Source organism: Lichenostomus cassidix, chromosome 1 (genome assembly GCF_008360975.1).
Source record: "Lichenostomus cassidix isolate B80296 chromosome 1, HeHo_3.0, whole genome shotgun sequence".
Classification (NCBI taxonomy): Eukaryota; Metazoa; Chordata; class Aves; order Passeriformes; family Meliphagidae; genus Lichenostomus; species Lichenostomus cassidix.
Window position 1 is genome coordinate 83,779,660 of NC_139479.1, and position 21,961 is coordinate 83,801,620.

Sequence of the window (21,961 nt, forward strand, 5' to 3'; positions counted from 1 at the left end):
ATATTTTATTTTTTATCTATTTATATGATACCTGATATATATAACAGAATATATATTATATATTATATATATATTATATTATATTATATTATATTATATTATATTATATTATATTATATATTATACTGAACACACATGCAGATAGGTCATTATTCCAGCTGTTTTTGAAGGAGTACAGCCAACTAAAATTACACTGCAAGCAAGTATTTTTGAAACCTAACTGTAACAATGCCAGTTTAAACGTTTACTTTTTTTGCTTTTGAGTGAACTTGGAAAAGAAAGATGAAAAAACAAGTGGAGAACCTTTTCTTTGTGCTTCACATTCAACTTATTTTTCAGATTTTTAGAACTGTGAAATCTGGCTTTCCAGGCAAGGACTGCTTAAATAACATCTGTGTACATTTTCATGTGAACTTTTGTTCTTTTTCTATTTGAATAATTTATTAATATTACTAAATATGTCAATAAAGGTTTATTGAAACTGAAATTTTCCATTTAGCAGTAGGGTAGAACTACACAGAACAGACTGCGTCTAACAATGTCTCCGCTTTCCTCTTTCCCATTTCATAGGGTGCCCCATTACAGGAAATTGAAATGAAATTTTGTTATGTATAATTTCTTTCAGTGTAGGCATGTTGTAAGATACAAGCAGAAATATGTTCTTTGCTATCTAATTCCCCAGATCTTGTTTACAAGATGGAAACAAAATAATTAGGTGATGAGTCTATCTGTAATCTTTGAAGGGAGAAAATAGAAAAGGTATAAAATCTCTCAGCAATTCTGTGGTTTGGAAAAAAACCCAACAATAATCACACACAAACAACTCTAAAGCTAAATTCCTTTTAAATCTTTAAAGACATCCTGAGCAGCATTTCAAGACTACAGCCAGAAATGCTGCAGACCAAATCTTCATTGGGCTTCTCTTCATAAAACTTGAGATTGAATACAATTCCCTGAGAAGCTCTGGAGACAAGGGCAAAGCAATTCAACAGCAGCACATACATTTTTAGAAGCTTTTTACAGCCCTGGCCATTCCGACCTGTGCAATGGTTTCGCTGTTGTTTAGGGTAGAGGAGGATTCTTTTTTATTTTTCCTGCTTCACATAGTTGTTTATGCGACATGCTCTTTTCCTCTGTTCTGAATAATCTTGTTCAAAAGGATTTCCTTTGCCCTGCAGAAACTAGGTGGCTGTGAAGGAAAAAAGCTTGACAAAACCCAGTACAGCCCCTTCCACAGTCAGTCAAGTGAGTACTGCCGGCTCACACACTGCAGATGAGTCCATACGACTCTTTTGAGGACACAGAAATACTTCTTGCTATTATTTCTCCTAGACTTCTTCCAGGTCAGATTCCAGCCAATGGCAGAGTCTCCAAGATTAGCTCCTGTGTGCATGGATAATGGAAGACGTTTCCTGTTCTCAACGCTTTGTGACCTAATAGAGGAAAATGGCAGAGGGGTTGAATGACCTGGCAGAGGCTCCCCTGGACATCAGTGGCAGAGCATGAAATTAATTCTGCACCTCAAGGCCCAGGTGCTCAGCACCTTTCCTGCTATCTCTGGTGATGGTTACTGCAAGGGGTTGACAATTCTCATTGGACTAGCCCAGCTCTTCCTAAAATTCCAGCTACACACTGTGGCCTGAGACTTGCCATAACCACTCTGCCTTGCTTGACTGATCTTTACCACTTCAGGATAAACATCTACCAGTAGGTGCAAGTGCCCAGAGGCAGGAACCTGTTGTTTTGTGTGGTTGGACTTTCAAGTAGTCTGCATTCTTTGGGGTACTGTGGCTGAGGCTTTGAGAGATGCCTGTGGCGATTAGTCATCCAGATGCCATTGAAAGTCAATGAGAACTGGGTGAAATCCTGAGAATGGGTGAGCAGCCAAATGCTACCATATGGTCATAAGCTTTTCCTCAGTCTAGCACAGCGATCAGTATAAAATGGCAGCGAAGTGAGGCTTCAGACTGTGAATAGCAATTGAGATAAGGATAATAAGTACAAAAACAAGTGCCTTGCTGCCTTGCTCTAACTGACATGTAGCAGACACTAAGACATTAGCAGGGTAATTCACTCCTGAAAGTTGTGTGTTAACTGTACAATGCAGCATGAGAATTTCCTGCTTAATTTTTTTCCTTGCTTTTGTGGCAGTAACAAGAAAGACCAAGGTGGCCATATAAGAACATGGATTGTGCTTCATCTTTTCTCTTCTTGGGATCAAGAACCAAATCAAAGCAGAACAGCTAGTTTCTTTCAGTTTCTCCTTTTCTCCTTGGGTAAAAAAATCTGCTTTCCATTCAGATGATCCTAGCATTAATTCTATAATACATGCAAAAACATGGAAAAAGAAAACATATGAAATGTTCAAGGCCAGGTTGGATGGGACAAAATGGTCTAGCGAGTGGCATTAGTACCAAGGCAGGGGGGTTGGAACTGGATGAACTTTAAGGTACCTTCCACCCCAAGCCTTTTTATGATTCTATGGGAAGAAAAAAAAATAGGTAACTTGTGCATTTTCCGTGTCTAAAACATAATTTTTCCTGCCTTGTTTATTCAGAGAGCACTTTGGAAAAACCCAGATGGGTTTAAGATGAAGAAGGACTACAGGAGATCTTCTCCCTGCACATATGTCCCACAGCAGGGGAGGGATGCTTCAGTGCTCCATAAACACCTTGCTTTTGTCTTGCACTGTTCCTGTGAGGAGTTGCATCATGCCTTGTAAAAGTGACACCACTGGAATTGTGTTGTGCAAGAACAAGAGAAAACAGAAACACAACCCCAAGCTTTAACTGCACATGTCTGACAGCAGCTTATTAAACTCAGAGCAGTCATCAGAAAAGTGAGAGCAAGCACAGCGATGAAAAAAAAGGGTTGTTTCTCACAGCATGAAGGAAAAATGTTTTCTGCTAAGTGAAAGAAAGCAAAGCAGGAAAAGCAATTTCTGGGTTGGGGAAGGTTCTTTTTTATGCATCTCCAGTTTGTGATGTCAGTTATTAATGTGGTCTCTACAATTTAAATCTCCATCAAGCTCATCAGCCCAAATATTTGCACATGCTAATTTGTTCAACTGAGGCCTCTTGCTCTGTCATATTCCTGTGAATCGTGTTTTCTGTTGGCTCATTCTTTGGGACAGCTTGCCTCCTTTTGGATTTGTTATTAAAAGATAATATTGACTTAGTTTCCTTTACACTGAGCAGCAACCTTTCCTCCGAAAGCCTGCCTTGGCTTGTGCCTGGGTGCGTGTGTGTATGTCTGTATGTGAGACAAGCTGCTCTCAAAGACTCATTTCCTGCTGCTCTTAATGACAGGAATAATTAACATCATCTTCCCAGGAATACTCAATGTCCTGCGTCCCACTGGCTTGTCCTGTCTGCCAAGATTTCAGCCTAGACTGGAGCATCTGCATGAGCTTTGGGACCTCAATTTGCTTTATTTTGTCTTCCTCATCCCACGTTCTGCTGGATGCCACCAAGGGTAACTCAGTGCTAAACCTCATTGCACCACAGACCCTCAACAGGGTAAACAGCATAAACCCCCATGAATCTAGCAAGCCTCTGCCTGCAAGGGTGTGCCTCTGTACCCACCTGCTCCCAGAAACCAGGGGTCTGGGGAAGGCTGAGCCTTGATTGCACTCAGCTCTCATCCTGAAAAATCCCTCACTGGCTGCCAGAAGTGCTGCTGGCTGCTCACTGTCCTTCACAGATCCAATGCTGAGTGTTGCTGCTCTGAACTGTACAAGGCAGCTCTACAAGGGCAGCACCCGAGAACTGAGCAGCAGGAACTTTCCCTGCCCTTCTCCCATCATCTGCCTACCTGGGCAAGTCAGGGAAGGTCATGCCTTAGCTGAGGATCAGCAGTGTCTGCTGCTGCTGTCTGTGCTGAGCTCCCACCCTCCCAGACCTCGAAGGCTGTAAATCTGAAGACTGATGAGTAATGACTTTTCTGGGGTTTTTTTCCATTTCTACCCTTGTGCTGATGCACTTAGCACTCGTACTCTCTCGCTCACTGAGATTTCTTTGTGTTGTGGAAAGTATTGTAGAGGAAAGTTTCAGGATTGCCTCTCCCTCTGGAACTGTGTTGATGGAGGGCAAGCTTTCCCTCTGTATAAAATACAGGCACACACTGCATACTCCTCTCTACTAGTTCCTGTTGTTGCTGCCTCATGCTTGGCAATGGGACCAGCAAAACCCAGATAGGGGCAGGCAGGGATGTTGGGAGCTTGAGGGATGATAAGAAAATTCCTATTTACCTTTGTTTTAAATTTCTTCACTTGCTTTGCTAATGACTTTAGATAACGTAATCTTTGTTGTGAATTTCCATGATCTGTTGTTATATTTAATACTTTTTAAAACTACATTTCAACTACTTTGAGCCAAATTATTTTCAATTCTATTTCTTATTGCCTCCCGCTTATATATGGGAAAGTAAAGTGAAATTGTCATCAAGACAATAGTATGTGGAACTCTTTTTCTTTAATGTAGGTATGAAGAGGTGGGATTTTTTTTCTTTTTTTTTTTCCTCTAATCTACTTCTGAGACACTGAGGAAAGCACTTAGTTATTTTAGAGAGTAGTCTCAGCATTCACATAACCACACAGAGAACTTCAGTTGTCTGATAGGCTCAGCCCTCCCTTCACACCCTCCGTTCTTTTGGGGAAACCAATTGTGTTGTGTGTTGACTTAAAAAACAATTCAAAGGAATTGCACAACTTTATTTACTTATCAAAGCGATGCAATGAAGTTCACACTCCCTTCTCCTCCAAAGCACAAATCCTGAAATTAAGTTGCTTAGTCTGTGTAGGAGTGAATTTCATTAGGCAACACAGCACAGAAATTCCTTAAAAACAATCAGACCCATCCACTTCAACTATCCACTAAAACCCAAAAATTCAGTCAGGGAGCTCAGAGAGATCATATTTATATCTTTCTCTGAGGTACTGCAATATGCTTCCCAATTTGTAGACATCATCCTCATTCTTCAGCTCTTTTTCCCCCACTTCCAGACTCTGGGAAACCAGCCCACAGGACAAGAGTACAATCACTGTGCTTCAGTGGATGCAGAAAATAAATAACGTGTCTCCTGCACCCATTACTTATCCTTGCTGTGTGTTTTTAGCCTACCTCCTATAAAAAGAAGAAGCTAATTTATAATCATGTTGTTTGTCAGAAGTGTTTGTTCACATCTGTCTGTCGGCAAGTTTTATAAATCAATTAGCCCCAGACAGACACACTCTGTAGCTTTCTGTGTTCCCACAGATGTCACTTTCTCATCAGCAGAAATAACAGTAGCCTTCGCCGGCTCCTAATTTGGGTGCAAGTGAAAAACAATTAAGTATGTCTTCTGCACATGTGTATTAGAATTGTTCCAGTTACCTGGCAACCAACCAAAAAACTATGCTGGAGAGCCAAACACCTGAGTACAATACTGTAGCCATTTGCATACATGTGCATATGTAAGCCTGTAAAGATATATGTGTAGTTATTTTAGTATTAAAGAGTAAGGACTTGGGGATTTTCTTAAAATAACTGAGTTAGTTTATTACCATTTCTGCAAGTGTGAACTTAGGAGTAAGGTGGAGGAAAATAAAGCTGTGTCTGAGATGGGGAGGGATTTTGGGAAGCCACAGTGGTATGCTGCAGTCAAGGGGATTTATGGGAAGTGTTATAGAGGCAGGTAAAGTTTACAAGCACTGCACAGGACATAATTGCACTCAGCTGGTGCTTTACCAGCCTACTAACTCCTCTAGTTTGGTGGAAGACTCATAGCAATATATTCCATTATTGCTCAGTACATACTGTCTCAAATCCACATAGGAAAAATCCCTCATAGAATAGCCTGGAAGGGACCCACAAGGATCATTAAATCCAACTCCTGGCCCTGCACAGGACAGCCCCAAGAATCACACCATGTGCCTGAGAGCATTGTCCAAATGCTTCCTGAACTCTTGAACCCCAGGCTTGGTGTTGTGACCTCTCCCCTGATGAGCCTGTTCCAGTGGCCAGCTACTCTTTGGGTGGAGAAACTTTTCCTAACATCTAACTTAACTCACCCTAACACTGATCTCTCTTTGGTTGCAAAGCACTTGCTATTAAAAGCTTAGGCTGGTCAGTCCTTCAGCTTCACCATCTTCTACTGGACACAGCAGAACAGCAGTGAACAATGTACTGACAGAGCTCTCCATCCATGCCAAGCATACAGGGAAGATGACTGGATTAAAATACTGTTTTTCTTGAATGTGGACAAGTGTGTGATTTGAGAAAATGGCAAAGAGTGGGATGTGTGATGAGGAGGAGGATGGACAGAAGGTGAGAGGAGGTATGGAGAGGTGTGGTGGTGGGGGAGGCAGAGACCCATGGGGACATGAAGAGAGGATAGGCTGGCCACCAGTAGATTTGCACCTTCCATTTCTGCAACTCTATTCTGCAACCCAGACAGGGTTAGGGAAGAGGAAATGGAAACAGTGCGGGGTGGGCACAGGAAGAGATCACCAGACCAGGCAATACAACCGGGCTGTGAACCTTGGGCAACTCCAGCATGTTGTGTGATCCAACAAAACTGATGTAGTGGACATTTCCATGCACTGTTTTCTCTGGTTTTGTAAACATTCTATTTCCTTACCTTCACTTTACTTTCTTTCCTATAGAACAGTGGAGGGGTTAATCTTTAATACTTTCCAGTAATAAAACTGTTTTAATTAGCATTAGTTTGGAATGACAAGACTACAAGTAATTAAGTTACACTGGGATCTAGTTGGAATGAAATTGATACCAGGGGATAGCATAAACATAAATCAGCATTTAAATAAACTGAAATCAGATTGCTGTAATTAGAAGAAAAATCCATTGGCACCAAGATATAAAAGTAACAGATACAGATTTAATAAACATAGTGAAGGAGAGTGAGAGAGCCTGGAAAAATGTAAATTGTTCCTTCCCACATATCCGCTGTAAAAAAAAAAAAAAAAGGAAAAGAAAAGAAAAGAAGATAAGAGATCACTGTTTGGTTAGTATTAAGGAAATACAATTACATTGGCATGGGAGAGAAGTTAGAGAAGATTATGAGTGTCTGTACAGAATGCCATTAACATTAACCTGATGCATTGCAAGTGAGTTCTAGTTATAAAAGTAATTACTGGCTACCAAACCAATCTGGAATCTGCAATCAAAGGACAAAGAGAGAGGAATGAGTCGAGGAGAAAGTGATTACTTCTCCAAAGTTAAGACTGGCATGTGCAGTCAGGAGCCAGCAGCAGCCTGATGCACTTTTTTCATGCTACGGAAAGAGCAAGCCAGCATATGCCTACCAACTCTTCCTGGCTCTCTTAGGCTGCTTACCACCATAGGACTTGACATTTTTGTATGATTAAAAATGATTCATTAGCCTTTTGGATTAAGGGAATAATGTATCTTCTTTAAATGCTATGGCAATTAAGATATACTAGATGAAGTGCCCTATTTTTTTTTTTTTTTTTGCAAGACAATAATCTCTTTTCAGGCAAGATAAAGGATTTGGAGGAATTGATGTAGGAAGAAAGAGGAAGAAAGGCTCTGTTGGGACGTCTCAGGTAAGAAAACCTTACCAGAGCTGGGAGTAATTCACCAAGGGTACTCGGGCAGACCACGGTGACAGTCACAACATAGTAAACTTTGCTTTATGCTCTGGGTCCTCAGCTCTTCTCCAGAGAGGTCTTACCTTTGATGGCAGGGTCACCCACGATGAAGTTGTAAAGGCCAGTGTGGATCAATGCGGACAGGGAATACAAGCACAACATTATTTATGCACTACGCAACAGAAAGTGTCAGGCGAGCATTATAGAGAGAGAAAAAGATGTGGCTGTGTTTAGAGCTCTGCTGACTGATGTGAAAGTTTGCTCAAGGCTGAACTTTCTCTCTGGGGTATTTTTAGTCTGTGCAGATGGCCTGCACACAACATGGAAACTCAACCCACCCCACCCATTTCAGAATTGCTGGTCGTACCTGGTGGATATGAAACCAGATTGAGAGAGTTGGGTTTGTTCAGCCTGATGAAGAGAAGGCTCCAGGAAGACCTGGATTATCATCCAGTACCTTAAGGGGATGCAAGAGAGCTGGAGAGGGACTTCTGAACAAGGGCATGAAGTAGGGGGGGAAGACTGCAAACTCACAGAGTGCAAGATGACATTTGATATTAGGAACAAATTCTTTCCTGTGAGGAGGATGAGACACTGGCACAGGTTGCCCAAAGAAGTTGTGGCTGCCCCATCCCTGGCAATATTCAAGGCCAGGAATATGTCCCTCCCCATGGGCAAGGAGGCTGGAACTACATCGTTTCTAAGGTCCCTTCCAACCAAAATATAGTTCTATGCTATAGGAAATCCATGTGTCATAGGACTGAAGTATTAGAGAACTTTAAGATCCACCCCACCTGTGCTGATGCATAGGTTTGTCAAGTCTAATATCTACCATATGTATTAGACTTAATGTTAACCTGTGGGTGGGTTGTCCAAAGTACACAAGGAATGGTAGGGGCATCCCAGCAAGATTTGTTAGAAAGAGAAGGTGTCTGTCTCTACATTGTTGAGGTTAAGATGAAGATATTTACTTAAATGGATGTGAAAGCATGAGTGCATGCTCCTATTCTGGGCCAATACTAGCCCTGTATTTATTATATTTAATACAGTATAAAGTTAAAGAAGTAGGTGAAATTTCAGACCTGATTTAAGAACCTGAAGCAAAGTGTGAGTCACTTAAGTAGCAAGGTACATGTTTGTTGAGTGTCATGACTCGATGGCAAAATGGAGTGAGAAAGACAGATATCAGATTTTTAAAACTGAGGACAAAGAAGACAAAAATTGTAAAAAAGAGTAAATAAGGTCCTTGGCCGTGGCACACTGACATTTCCTTTGGCTTACTCAAATGTGAAAAATGGTGAAATTAGTGGATTTTTACAAAAGTGATCCCTGCTCATCCCATTCTAGTTACGGAGAGTTCTGCCATTAACTTAATGGGACTGAGGTTCCACTTCCTGTATTTAATCACTGGAAATATGTTTTTATTGAGTAGTAGCAGAGCACTATTACACCACATATTAGATGTTACTTGCACACATCAAAGCTGTTCCTTCCGCAATGATCCCATTACTTGGCCTAGGATAATTAGCATTAATAACAGTCTTGTCATTTGCAGGGAAAGAATCAGGATCAACTGAAAAAATTAACAGGATAACTTTTTGACCTAAGTCAAGCAGGCACTGTTTGACCTTACTTGACCTCCCATTCACCTCAGACTAAAGGAGTGCTTTTTATATACACCTCCCAGTTTAGTATCAGAGCATCAGGCCTAAATTGCTCCCTGCAGGTCAGTAGAGCTTTCTAGACATGTTTGTACCTCTGAATAGTAGGGCACAAAAGAGTGGTTTGATGAGGGTCTGCCACTTGTTTTTAAAATGACAACCCATGGAGCCATCAGCTGGAAAATGTTAAGTGGGATGGGGAACTGGTTATGATGACTGTCATCTTGCACCTGCACTACTCTGCCTGGAACCTGTTTTACAGATGTTGCTGACTATAAATGTATCATGTACCTCTGCAGTGCCTTCAACCCTATGGGTGAAACTCAGCAGCTTTATTGGCAGAACCCTGCCTCATTACATGAGAAATCTAGGGACAGAATGAGAAATTCTACCAAGTGACAAAACAGGGAGAACTTATTGAAGTCAGCTGTAACTGTCAAGTCTAACATGAAAACAGGACAACTAAATGAATAATTTGCTTTCACCTGGAGTACAGCCTCCAGGTCTGGAGTCCTCAGCACAAGAAGGACATGGAACTGTTAAAGCAGGTTTAAGGAGGCTACAAAGACGATCAGAGGGTTGGAGTAACTCTTCTGTGAAGACAGGTTAAGAGAATTGGGGTTGTTCAGCCTGGAGAAGAATCCAGGGAAACCTTAGAACACCTATCAGTGCCTAAAGGGGTTACAAGGGAGCTGGAGAGGAACTTTTGACAAGGGCATGTAGGGATAGGACAGGAGGTAATGGCTTTAAACTGAAAAAGAGCATGTTTAGATTAGGGATTAGGAAGAAATTATTTACTGTGAGGGTGGTGAGATACTGGCCCAGAGAAGCCGTGGATGTCCCGTCCCTGTAAGTGTTCAAGGCCAGGTTGGAGTGGGATACCAGATCTAATAGGTATTCCTGTCCATGGTGGGGAGGTCAAAACTAGATGATCTTTAATGTCCTTATCAACCCAAACTGTTGCTTATTTACAATATGAAAAAGTCTCCATCAGAAGGACCAAAAATTATGTAAGATGATAGGTTTTCAATTTTTTGCTTCGCCTTTTGTTTCTGACTCAATCGACGTGATCCAAGGCATAAAGTCTTGTGTATTTCTCACAGCATCTCTGCTCTTATACAAATGCTTTCTTGATCAACCATTGTTTTCTTGGAGATTTTCACAGAATCATGTCTTGCAATGATAAAGCTGCAAAATGGATAGAGTCATCTTTGCTGTGTTTTTCTAGCATGGAAAAATCACATGGAAGTTTTCTGCTAGGCTACTCCTTCACGAAAGCATCAGACAGACATTTGCTGCAGCACTGCCATCTCGTCTGGACAGAGCTTCTATCTTCCTCCTTGTGTCAGGCGTTAGTAGCATAATTTTATCACTCTTTAGAAGGAAAAGTTGAAGGGAAGAGGCAAGAAGCCAGATTTCATAGCAGAAGTCCCTAAAAAGCTGGGGACCCAGATTCTTGCTGATGCTGCTTTTTTCACAGTTATCAACTCCCCATTCACCATGTGTCTCTTGCTGTTCATTTTTTAAAAAATTCATATATTTGGTCTATCAAAAATATAGAACAAAGCTACCTCCTGAAATCACTTACATTGACAAAGTGTCAGCAATCCTGAAATAGTGTTTTCATCCCCTACTGTGCCAAACAACAGAGTATGTCTAAATACACTGGCAGATCCTGAAGTACACTTTGATGGATAGCAAGGACTTGTTGCATGGAAAAAATAATTTTTTGCTAAAATTGAGACGTACTCATATGAGAGTGTCCTGCCTTACAATACATAAATCTACAAGTTATCAGCAGATCATAACTTTTGAGCAATACTAAAATTAGGCAAGTGATCTTGTTTGTCACTGTGGCACAGACCATAATTCTAAGCAACGTGAAATATGCATCAAAACCTGCCTGTGGAGCACTGGTTTATACATAAAATATTGCAAAAGAAGGTGATCATTAAACTTCAAGTTCAGACAAAGTTTCTGCCAAGTTTTGGGTTTAGACCACAAAACAGTGCAGGAATCTAGTCTGAAGGGCAGATAGGATAAAACTCTTCACAGAAGGAATAACATCAGCGAGACACTTATAGTAAAGCAAGTTGGCAGTTCAATGAGAACTGAAGGCAGTACTGGAGAACAGTAGATGGGATTTGCAATGTTAGATGAAAGCGAAGTGTTTGTGCTTTTGCAGAACCTCCAGTTTGCTTTCTTCTTACTCCAGTTTCTTCAGTGAGGTGGACATATCTTCCTCATTTCTCATTCTCCCCTCTCAACCTGAGGAATGACTGCCCCATCCAAGTCGGGTGAAATAAACAATGTTTCTCATTGCATTGCATCCCACGTCTTTAGACAATTCTGTATGTGTTGTGGAATGAGCAAGAGGACCTCCAAGTATCTCTTGTGTCTCACAGATATACTGCAAACAACAGCATTACAAAAATATGCAGTTGTTGATGTCAACAGGGTGATGTGGTAATTTCTGAGTGGGAGGTTTTTCTTCATGGTGCTGTCTATTCTGAGTTTTGCCACTCCTGCATGATCTTGGTGAAGTCACTTCACTTGAGCATGACCCAGCCAGTCAATATTTAATATGGTGCTAAACATACTCAAAGCCTTTTTAAGGTCCCTGACATTCACGGAGGACAAGTACAACAGGCAAGCTGGGTATTACTCAGCTGTGGCCTTACGGTTTCTTATCTCAGGATGATGTATCCATGAACTGTGCTATTGCTCCTGTTTGCTTGCTGTAAACGGGACTGGTACTGGGGTTCAGCCCCTGGAATCTTCCTGGGGGTGGCAGAGTATTATCCTCTGTCACAGGGTTTGCTGGAGGATTACCATGGCTTTTGGACAAATCCACGACAAGGACACACCATTCTCTCTCCTTCCTCTTGTCTTGACAAATGCATGAGTTTAACCACAGAGCACAATTCTTTCCTGCACCTTGCAGATGTGTGTGTCCCAATCCAGCAATGTGTCCTAAGCTGTGAACGCAGGGGGAGGGTGGGGGAGGATGGATTCGAATATGCACAGTGATTACACACAAACGAGGTAAATTCTGGTGATCAAAATGATAATTCACTTCTACTCGCTATCAAAGAGCAAGGAGGAAAGCAGAAAAGCAGAGGAAAGTGAAGAATCACAGAATGCAAGACAGGTAGTCACCACCACCGACTCGTGGCGTCCCATGAAGTGACCTTCCCTCCCACCCGTCAGGCGCACAGCTCTGTCGCACGCCCCGCGCTCCTGGCCCCTATTGCCACGCTTTACAGCAGTGACTCAGCGCTTTCGCTCCCGCCTGGGCACCATGGCAACCGCACGTGTGCCAGGCAGGCCTCGAGGTGTTGGGCACGTGTGACACAGGGAGGGACCATGGTGGCACATGCACCATCCGTGAGCGTCGCAGCTCCTTACCGCGAGTCCACACAGATCCTATCAACGGAGCCAGGCCGAGGTGAAACGAGTCACTCTTCACAGTTCTGTACAGCACGGAGAGAAGTCCACGCCTCAGTAAGAGAATGGCCAAGCAAGCGCAGGAGGAGAAGGGCCACGCACAAGAAAACAGGTTCAGTCTCTGCTGGAGAGATGGTAGGGGCCAGGGAGAGAGGGAAAAGGGACTCCGCGCCTTTTGGGAAATCGGATTAAGATTGGATTTAAATGTTAGGCTGTTGAAGGAAGCAGTCTGATTTGGGGAGGAGGAAGAGATTCTGGGAGGGATGGAGGGCAGGAATGAGTAAGAGTTAAGAAATGATCTGTCAGAAAAGCCATTTCAGTTAAGCCACAGAATTCCTTTGCCAGGCTGGAAAAATACAAAACCTGGCCTTGCTCTGTTCTTGTAAATCTCTGGCCGTGGAGGTTCTAGTGGGGGATGAAGTGTTGTGAAGGGCTGGCTCAGAGTTGAGTCGGTTTCTCCAGTGGATTTTTATGTCCATTAATGGGAAATTGAAAGATTATTTCTTTCAGATTTTGGTTTTCTGGCCTCTTCTCTTGGAATTGTTTATAAAACCCAGCACTGCCTTCATGTCCCTCAGCAAATCCCACCATCAGGTGGATCTGGCTCCGTGCCCAGCTCTCAAGAAGTAAATCTCCCCAGTCAGACCTGCTGAGGAGCTCTTGGTTTCTTTTTTGTATGTTGTTGTTTGCTTGTTGATCCGTGCTGTGGGACAGAGCACAATTAAATGAAGAAAAATGAAAACATGGTGCTATGCCAGACAGTTTTGCTGCTGTCTTGCTGATTATGAAAGATGAGTGTGTTTCTGGGCAAATAGACAAGAATGGATAATGCTGTGTCCTTGATGTACTCTACCTCAGGCAGCATCTTCGTAGCTGTGGTCCTTCCTCAGGACTTGTGAGAAGAGTGGCAGCACTGATGTAAACAGAAACTGCCCTTGTCCCGGGGCTTGTTTCTTGTACAGCTTTCACGGCCTAAAGTGCATGACTGTTTGGTAATCCTAGACAGGCATTATTTTGAGATACATTATTTTATACTGACAGGATAAGGAATAATGAGTTTAAGCAGAAAGAGGGTAGGTTCAGATTAGATACTGGGAAGAAATTCCCCACTGTGAGGGTGGTGAGGCACTGGCACAGGTTCCCCATGGAGGTTGCGACTGCCTCATCCCTGGAAGTGTTCAAGGTCAGGCTGGATGGGGACCTGAGCAGCCTGGTCTAGTGGAAGGTGTCCTTGCCCATGGCAAGAGGGTTGGAATGAAATGATCTTTAAGATCCCTTCCAATACCAACCATCCTGTGGTTCTATGGTGCATCTGTATAGGATGTAAATCTAGCCTGTGTTGAATGAAAAAAGCTGCTGTTACTTTGTACACAAACTTTCTTGTCATAAACCTGCCCATCTTTTACTCAGCCTGAAGTTTGTTGTTCCCTCAGCAAACACAGAAGCTCTTACATAGCATCTTAGTGCTGTTATTATCCATTACTGTTTGCAGTCACTTAAAATTTATTCCCACACCTTTCCTTCTTCAAGGCCTCTGTTTTCTTCCTCTCTCCTCCTCACTCCTATTTCTACCCTTACATCTGTCTCTCGTTTTCCCACCATGTAAATTCAGAGGCTCAACTACCACTTTTTATTTCCCAAATGCTGCCACTAATACACCTTCTGAGATCACTTCATTCAGCAGCTGTCTTCACTGGAAGTTTATTCTTCTACCTCCTTGTTCTTCCACAGCTACATTATATCCCTAATTTTCCATTTTGAGCCCACCACCCATGCACCCATAGAACTATGTACCTGTGTTCTGACCTCCTGCTTGCCTGGGCTTCTGTTCCCTGCTGCCCTGAAACAAATATCACTTAATTTTCATCCTGTCTTTGACTCTCATCTTCTTTTGGATGGTTCATTAAGGATGATGACCACAAGTTAATAAATATTTAGTGTAGTTATTTCTGACTTAATCATTGCAATGTCCTCCTGACATCATTCAAGACAGAGGACTCCCATGCTGAAGCAAGGTTCTGGCAGATCTGCCCTTCCAGAAATATTTGATGCAATGCTCAGCACCTTATTATTACAGGGGAGACCTTTTACAGACCAGACTGGAAGGACTGTTTGGACATGATAATATCTCATGGGGGTTGAATGTGGCCTCTGGGCTGCCCATTGACAAAATGCCATACAGCAGCCATATGCACTGGGTGCAGCGTGCAAAGATCTTGGATGTAGAGTATTGTCGTATTTAGAACTAGATCTGCTGGACACCATGGTAGGATCTCCAGTTTTTTATTGGGAGATCAAGTCCTTCCCATGCTTGAAATACAAGAATTCCTTTGCTGCAATGGTTAAAAAACATTAGGTGTCTGGATAGGGTTATTGCTTCTGCCATTTTTTTAATACCTCTATACTGTTTTATTAATTTTAACATAACATTTGAAAGCTGACATTTCCTTCTAGAAGCCTAAATTATTTAACCCAGAGAATTATATAGCTCCGAACTCATTTCCTGTGTTCTCAGAGATAGATAATTGAGGATGGTCATATGATATCAAGGTGAGCCCATATTATGCTGGTAGTGAATTTGGAATAGGACCTTGGATACTTGTCTGAGAACATTCTCTCAACCCAGAATATCTTTCCAGTTCTTGAAACCCAGAAGAGCCCAGCTTCAACAGCAAACTACATCCTGCATGTAATTGTCAGCCCAAGGGGTGAATTCAGCCAGATGTTCCTCGTACTTTTGGCTGTTCATCTCTGTGCTGGTTTGGGGCCTCACCAGATTAAGAGCCCATCCTTGTACTCCTCCCAGAATGTTAACCTGATACTTTCATAGAGGCAGGTTGTTTACCTAGACTCAGAATAGAGTGTTCATTTTTCTTCTTTGTCAAGATGGTAATTTTTTATTAATTTTGCTTCTCAATCTTGGTGTTTCATTGTGCCCTATGACCTGAAAGGTTTTTAGCACCAGAAAGCTATAGAAATTACTTTATCCTAAATTATGTTAGAGAAGAACTTATAAATTCCATTTCTAGCTATGGATTTAGTCTGAAATGAAGCAAACACTGGTGGAGGATGATGTGTCGAGCAGCTTTCTCGTGCATACTGAAGACAACACTTGCAAGTGTAGTCAGCCATGAGCAAGGTGCTGCAAACATCCAGCACGTGCTGGGCCTAAGTCTGCTGGAAATAAACGTGGAGCAGGCAGCATTCCTTCTTACACAAGGAGGGATAGAGATGGATTTCCTTCGTCCTGGGGGGATTAAATGCCCAGTTGAGTTGACTCGATAACGTGGAGTGAACAGGGTCAAAACAACGACTTCAGCTTTCAAGTGATGGGTTTGTCTGCATCGACGTGAACAAATTCCCCATTGTATTCACCACAAACAGGCTTTTCTTCCCATATCAGTCTGCAAGAGCTTTTTTTTCGGAGGGGTTTTTTACCTACCATAGAACAAACATATTTGTTGTCAACACTGCAAAAAATCCCCCCACTTTCCTTACATCTGAGTTCCCATGTGTCTCTCTTACACTATCCCAGGGCATTAATAGACTGTAGGATCTTGTTCCAGGCCTTTATCTGGTTTTCATTTCAGTAGTCCTTTTTGAGACTACTCCTATACAGCAACTTACCCGTGTATCTGTCTGACCTTCTGCACCAAAAGCCACTCTGTCTTTTAAGCACTGAAATAGATTTTTCTTCTTTCATCAGCCTGGCAGGCAAAGCCCCAGAATTTGCCCCTAGCCCCACCCCTGTGGAGTTTATATCAACATTGCCAGAAATGGATGTTGAGGCAATGGCTTTCCAGGTCTCAGCAGTGATATTATCAGACCATTAACCTGAAGAAGCTGTATCTCTCTACCTGTGTATTTTGACACCTCTGAGGTACTTTGCACTCTCTTGCGGCAGACAACTTCTTCTTTGTAGCAGTACTTCCACATTTGCCTTTTAGGTTGTATAAAGCTTATCTGCTTCTCCCGTGCATGTATTTTGTATATTCCTTTTTTCTCTTTTTTTTTCCCCTCAAAGTCATTATTTCACTTGGTGTAAATGCAGGCAGTGAACTGCAATGAAATTTACAGGAGCCAGCTCCCCAGCTCCTGTTTGGAGAGCTGTTAACCATTTGCTATTCTTGGGAAACAATTAAGTATTTCAGGTAAAATGCAATAGCATAACACTTAGGGCAAACCATGCATTTAACAGAATGCATTCCTAGTAATGGCTGAATTTTAATAGGACTAAGAAAAAAACATTTCTTCACGTGTCTGGGCATTTTAATTGCTGTTTGTACGTAGGTGAGAATATTGTCCCTGTGTGTGAGACACTGCATGCAGCTGATTTCCTGTGTGTCTCCAGCTTAACCACTGGAGTCTGTTACATACAGACAGGCTGAGAGAGTTGAGGCTGTTGAGACTGGAAAAAAGAAGGCTTCACAGAGACTTTATACCACATTCCAGTATTTAGAGGGGCTGCAGGAGAGCTGAAGAGGGTCCTTTGACATGGGCATGGAGTGACAGAAAAAGGGATAACAGTTTTAAACTTAAGGAGGGTAGGTTTAGATTAGGTATTACAAAGAAATTCTTTACTGGAAGGGTGGTGAGGCACTGGCAAAGGCTGCCCAGTGAAGCTATGGATGTCCCATCTCTGGAAGTGTTCAAGGACGGGTTGGATGGGGCATTGAGCAACCTGAGTCTGGTGGAAAGTGCCCCTGCACATGGGCTGGAACTAGATTATCTTTAATGTCCCTCCCGCCCCAAACCACCCTATGATTCTATGATATTTGAGTCTAATATGTATTGAGTTTAACATATTTTTCCAAATGGGCCGAATTTTTTAGAGTTAAAAGTGACCCACATTAAACAGCTTTTAAGAGCTGTGTGGCTAGGTGTTTAGTTTAGTTTTGGGTTTTGTTTTTTTTTTGTTTGTTTGTTTTAATAGCTTAAACAGGAATATTTTAATTCTTGCTCACAAACCAAGTCATTTAAAATCATTTAAACCTTACTCACTGCAATAAGATCAGAGAGCTTACTATCCATATTTAATTAGTGTGACATGCTTTCTTCGTTCAGTGGATAGGATGAGTTGGGATATAGCTGTCTTGAGTAGTAATAATCTGAATTACATGCTGCTGAGACACCATAGTAGTCACAACACACAAGAAAGTGATTTAGAGTAGTTGCTGTGTAAGGACTTTGGCCTCAGTTTTACACATTGAGAAGGACATTAAACTCTCCTCTGTACTGGACAATGGAGGCTCATCAGTGGACAGCTTATGTCTGGGTGGGCATTTGTGCAGTGTGGAGCTGGAGGGTTCCCCATGGGCCGCTGGATCACAGAAGTGTTACCACATGGTGAGGAGGTGTCTTCTTTCACTTCCTGCTGGATGAATGCAAATCCCTCATCGCTAGAGGCACAAGACACAGGAGTGTCTCTGGATATATGATGTTAGATCTGAAAGGTGACTCTGCTGTTTGATCTCAGCAGGTACATGGTCGATCTGGAAACACAGACTCCCTACTTAGACAGGCAGCACTCATCATCTGATGATCAAAAGAGGAGAGCTGCTCATTCACCAAGTTAAATTGCAGAGAGCTGCAGAATTATTACAGAAGGGTATCTTGCTGCAATCTAGCATCTTTCATTACTGATGCAATGCTGTGCAGAAAACATAGCAGCACATATCAGGATCAGAGGATCATAGAATCTTGAGGGTTGGAAAAGACTTCTAAGATCACCACGTCCAACTGTTAACCCAGCACTGCCAAGTCTACCACTAAACCATATTTTACACCTTCATGCTTCTCATGTTTCCACCAGTTCTGTGAGCAGCCCGTTCCAATGCTTGACCACGAGTTCAGTGATAAGAACTTTTCTCGCATCCAGTGTCTCTCCCATTGGTATCATTCTATAACTTCATTCCTATAACCCTTATGTTATAGGACATCTCTTGCAATTGCAAGGACACAAGGTAGGATCATACTCATCACCACTAGCTGATGAACACAACTAAACCAGCTGCTGAGCTGTTTGCTTTAGCAATTATTCTTTTTCCCTGCCAGTGCTTAAACTTTATGGGGTTGCAATACTTCATATACCCTAAAGCTAGGCACTTTCTTTTTAATGTCACTAAATGTTTAAAAACATGTTGATTAAATTCACAAAGGTTGTGTTTCCTAACCATGGAGGAACTATCTTGTTCTTTAAATCAGGCAGAATTTGCTTATATGAAATCAGCTACAACTGCTACAATTCTGGCATATGACTTCTGTTACACAAATAATTCTTCAAAACCAGAAAGACATATTTTCTCCTATATCCAGTTGCAGGTACAGGTTAGAGCAGTCTGTGATTTTTTTAACCATATGCCCATTCATTGTGACATTCACATTGGGCAGCTGAAAGCAGCATTTTCCAGCCACCCCCTGCTCTGAATTTATGAGCTATATCAGCCAGGCTGCTGCTTGAACATCTGGGAGGGTGGGATTACAGCTTTCTGTAGCATTTCATTGTGGCTCAAGTGCAGCATCTGAAATAGAATCCAAACCCTTGGATTCTGAGAAAGTGTGAAGGTCTCTCTGTATTGATCTCAAATATGAGGTGTGGTCTGGTTCTCAAATGGCTTTTGGAAGTGTTTTGAATATTGTTGATGTGATGCTAATGGCAAAACTCCCTAGAAGAACATCTGTGATAGCCACTTCGTAGCACCTTTAGAATTTCTGATACAATTAAACTGGACTGCTAAAACACAATTCTATGTAAAAAGTGCATTTTTGTGGGTCAACTGGGAAAATCCTCAAGATAAATTTTACTCCTTACTGAATACTGCAGCAGTCCAGATGTTTTTTCTCAGACAGATGTTGCTTTGCCCAACAACAGTCATCGTCACTCCTGAGCTACTATTCTGTGTGTACACAATGTCTGTTCCTGCAGCTGCAGAAGCTGCAAGTCAGTGATTTTTTTTCTCTTATTTTTTGTCATTTATACCTCCTGCACAGTTAAAATAAACAATTGGTTTCCTATTTAAGAAGAACAGCAGTTAAGTGATGAGATTTGTTTAAAAACTCCTGGAGGATGGAATTCTGAGACAACAAATGCTCCTTATTTCATTTTATCAGAGATCTGAGTTGTACAGCATAACTACATGCTGTAGCCCACGGCTGTGTTCTTGTGGTTTGACCCCAGGACACACATGCACACAAATCCCTTCTCTTGGCTTCATTTGCTGTTAGCTGACTCTGGTATTGAACAGGACCATGAAAATATCCAGACTGTGTCTCAGTCACAGTCTGTCTCAGCCTCTGGCAAGCTGAAGAACCTCTGTGTACCTAATTGTTCCTAATGGGCAACCTTACCTATGCTTTTGCATCCTTAAAATTTGTGCTTTTCACATCTTTTTGTCATAGAAAGTTCTGCTGTTTGTTAATCTGCACTTTATATGCAAGGATTGGACAGACTGGGACTTTATTCAATGACAAAATAATACTTTTATTTCTCTATTCTCTGTTTATTCCTTAATTTCCTGATGTTCTTTGGCTTTTGCAAAGTGAGTAGCCGCAGGCTCGTAGAAATAATCATTAAAACCCTAAGGCATTTTTTACAAGTTCAATGCCATTCTTGAAGAACATGAAGAGGAGTTCTTCACAGGACAATTCATATCCTGATTTGATTTGCCCTCTTGAGGGGTAATTTTTTTCCATAGATTCTTGTCCACAAAGGGTCTGAGGTGGGCATTTCACTGGGTGCCTTGGGTTAATATGGGATGAATCTGCATCTACACAGTGTAGTCAGACTGAATTTTTTAAATCAGTGAGGTGTAATGCTTAAATGTAATGGCTTGGGACATACATGCAGTTGCACAAAATGATCTTGCATTCTCTTCTGGCTTTAAATGATGAGTATATGTGATTACCAGAGTCATTTTTAGACTATGTGTTCAGACCCTGCTTCTGAAAGTGTAGGCTGATATCTAAACCAGCTAACATCAGTGAAAAGAGCAGTGCCTGAATCAGTGCCAGTCAAAACATATACTCAGTAGCCACCCTTGGATAACAAAGACTGTTTCTCAGAGGATAAAACTAAAGGGACTGAAAACACTATCAAGAATCTGACGGCCTCCCCTGTCAAGTCAATACATGACTTGTGGGTGTCCTTGAAGGGGTATAAAATTTTCATCCAAAAAAGTTACAGGAATGGTTTACAAATCTACTGCTCCAGCTGCTAGAAGGAAATAAATTAAAGATACAGGGAACTTACAAACATAAAGTTCCATGCCAAGAAATATTTTTCACACCTGTCTCATACTTCTAAGATTAAAGATGCAGAGCTGTGCTGAGTTGTTGTCATGAAGGGGATCAATCCCCAAGAGCAGAAAGCTTTCTCTCTAACAAGTATTTAAAGGAATGTTATGATTTTGGCTAAGGTAACATTGTTACATAATAACACAGTACTGTTAGGAAAATATAAGGAATGTAAATACTTCCTTTTTCTTATTAGACTTATACTTATGTAAAACTTTAATGATTACATCCAATTAACAAAGACTATTTTCAGTAAATACAAAAAAAAATCCTTGAGGAACATTTATATAGAAATGACATGTAACTCTTCAGTTTCTAATTCAGTTATACACCCATTTTCCAATCAATAGAGTGACAAGTTCTTTATTATTAGGGTATCTTTAGTCTCCTTTTAAATAGCAGAAATATTCCCTACAATATTTATCTAAACAATAATTGTGAAAATTTTATTCTGTAGAAAATAAGTATCCATGTAAAGAAGCCACAAGAACAGAGTGGTAGAATCTAGGATATCACTCCAACATTTTTAAGTCCTCTTTCATAAGATGTATGTTTTTATCTGTGGCTCAATTCTTTTAGATACTTGAGTTAATGAATGATTCTTTTTCTCAGATCCTCTTTGATCTTCACGTCTGTTTCCAAGAGCTAGAAGTCAATGAGAAGGGTTAGCTGTCATACAAAAAGGAGAACAAAATGGATTTGGTCTTTCATTGAACACACCCAGTGCTGTTTTGCAATGAAAGATTAACAGCTTAATAAAACATTTAAATATATTAGGAGAATGAAAATGGTTGCTATGTAATGATACTTTAGGCAAGGAGTTGAAATGACTGATTCTATACAAACGTGAGCAAAATAGGAAATTACAATTAAACCTCAACTATATATATAACGCATTAAAAAGTGAAAGCTTAAAAAAAAGTATGAAATACATAGTTTTTTTGTAAGAACC

General features: G+C 41.3%; 1 protein-coding gene and 1 long non-coding RNA gene across 5 annotated transcripts in view; both read left to right on the plus strand.

Annotated features, from left to right (window-relative positions):
* Positions 1-21,961, plus strand: part of TENM4 (teneurin transmembrane protein 4) — a 917,609-nt gene that overhangs the window by 366,361 nt on the left and 529,287 nt on the right. The gene's annotated exons all lie outside the window — the stretch shown is intronic.
* On the plus strand, positions 665-3,831 carry LOC146445037 (uncharacterized). Its single transcript, XR_014853418.1, has 3 exons — positions 665-1,876; positions 2,152-2,276; positions 2,558-3,831. It is a non-coding gene; the product is annotated as an uncharacterized LOC146445037 (long non-coding RNA).